We start from the raw sequence: 2,500 nt of genomic DNA, 5'->3' as shown, positions 1-2,500 counted from the left end.
CGCCCCGACGCCGCTGGCCGCCGCCGCCGCCTTGCCGCTATCCCGCCGCGCGTTTGGGGAGGGAGGGCGACCCGTAGGACGGCCCGCCGACTACACGACCGTTTGGCAGAGCGAGTGCAAGGTTAGGCGAGCTGGGCGGTAACTCGGGTTAGTCTGGGGAGACTCGCGGTGGACAGGGTGGCGCGAATCCGGCCGGGCGGCCCCATCGATTAAGCATTGGTAGGGAGCCGAGGATGAGCCGTGCGAAGTGGCCTCGGAGGCGGTCCGTGGGGGACGACGGGGGGGGACGGGCGTCGGCCCTCCGGCCCGAGCAGAGAACGTTCGGTCACCCAAGCGGGAATCTGCGCCCCGGCCCGAGTCGGACTCGGTCGGTGCGGCCCGCTGAGGCCCTCAACTATTCCCGTACGCGGGGGTCGGGAGCTGCGGCGCTGCGCCGGCGACTTACCCGCGCGAGGCACGCACTGCGTGCGGCCAGGATGCGGAGTTGGATCGGCGCTGGTTGGGAACCCTCGGGGAACGAAGGCGGACGGCGGCCAGCCGGCGCCGACGAACCCGTCGGGGAGGGGGCTGGTGGCAGGCGCGATCGGCACTATTGCTGACTGCCGGGAGGGAAGCTGCGCCCCGGCCGAGTCAGACTCAGCCGTTGCGGCCCCCCCGAGCCCGCAGCGCGTAGCGCGGAAGCCATACGCCCCCCCGATGCGGAGCGACAGACGCCCCCGCGACCGCGGTTGGTCGGGAAGGCTTTTCGGATAGAGGTCGGACGGTGTGTGTGGACGGCTTCCCGTGGTGCCGCCGCTATCAAGCCGGAGGGTTTGAGAAACGACATTCGCGGAAGGACCGGCGCGGCCGGCGGACGCTCGCACGCGCGGCGCCCGACACTCAGCCGCTCGCTCGGCCTCCGTGGATCGTGGCTAGGTGGGATGGATGCCAAACCGGTCGTCCTCGGTCTCGCCGCAGTACGGTCGCGCCGGGGCCTGCGGGGCGGCGCGGGGAGCGCACGCTCACGCGGCGGCCGGGCGCTAGAGTGCGACCCGCAGTGGGTAGGAACCGTCCACCCGACGTCGGACGAGCCGAGGCCGATGGGGGCCCTACCAAGGCGGGTCATGAGTGCCAGTCGGTCAGTTGGGTGAGGGGGTACTCGGAGGCCCGCCGGGAGCAGACGGGCGACCGGGGATGGGGGGCGTACGCGGGCGGGCGCCGGGAGAAGACGGCCCGTCCGGGGTCGAATCTCGGCCTGTGTTTTCGGAGCCGGCCGGGCATCACGCTCCCTCCTTGGATGGACAACATTCGTAGTTGACACTTTGTGTCATTTTATCCGAGCGGGCGGGCGCCTCGAGAGGCGGACCGTCCGGGGCGACTCTCGGCCTGTGTTTTCGGAGCCGGCCGGCCTCACGCTCCCTCCTTGGATGGACAACATTCGTAGTTGACACTTTGTGTCATTTTATCCGAGCAGACGGGCGCCGCGAGGCGGACCGTCCGGGGCGACTCTCGGCCTGTGTTTTCGGAGCCGGCCGGGCATCACGCTCCCTCCTTGGATGGACAACATTCGTAGTTGACACTTTGTGTCATTTTATCCGAGCGGGCGGGCGCCTCGAGAGGCGGACCGTCCGGGGCGACTCTCGGCCTGTGTTTAAGGAGCCGGCCGGGCATCACGCTCCTTCCTTGGATGGACAACATTCGTAGTTGACACTTTGTGTCATTTTATCCGAGCGGGCGGGCGCCGCGAGGCGGACCGTCCGGGGCGACTCTCGGCCTGTGTTTTTAAGGAGCCGGCCGGGCATCACGCTCCTTCCTTGGATGGACAACATTCGCAGTTGACACTTTGTGTCATTTTATCCGAGCAGACGGGCGCCGCGAGGCGGACCGTCCGGGGCGACTCTCGGCCTGTGTTTTCGGAGCCGGCCGGGCATCACGCTCCCTCCTTGGATGGACAACATTCGTAGTTGACACTTTGTGTCATTTTATCCGAGCAGACGGGCGCCGCGAGGCGACCGTCCGGGGCGACTCTCGGCCTGTGTTTAAGGAGCCGGCCGGGCATCACGCTCCTTCCTTGGATGGACAACATTCGTAGTTGACACTTTGTGTCATTTTATCCGATCGGGCGGGCGCCGCGAGGCGGACCGTCCGGGGCGACTCTCGGCCTGTGTTTAAGGAGCCGGCCGGGCATCACGCTCCTTCCTTGGATGGACAACATTCGCAGTTGACACTTTGTGTCATTTTATCCGAGCAGACGGGCGCCGCGAGGCGGACCGTCCGGGGCGACTCTCGGCCTGTGTTTTCGGAGCCGGCCGGGCATCACGCTCCCTCCTTGGATGGACAACATTCGTAGTTGACACTTTGTGTCATTTTATCCGAGCAGACGGGCGCCGCGAGGCGGACCGTCCGGGGCGACTCTCGGCCTGTGTTTAAGGAGCCGGCCGGGCATCACGCTCCTTCCTTGGATGGACAACATTCGCAGTTGACACTTTGTGTCATTTTGTTCGGCCTGTGTTTAAGGAGG

This window comes from Syngnathus leptorhynchus, unplaced genomic scaffold (assembly GCF_054491065.1).
Source record: "Syngnathus leptorhynchus isolate UIUO unplaced genomic scaffold, UIUO_Slep HiC_scaffold_614, whole genome shotgun sequence".
Lineage (NCBI taxonomy): Eukaryota > Metazoa > Chordata > Actinopteri > Syngnathiformes > Syngnathidae > Syngnathus > Syngnathus leptorhynchus.
This window is presented reverse-complemented; position numbering follows the sequence as displayed.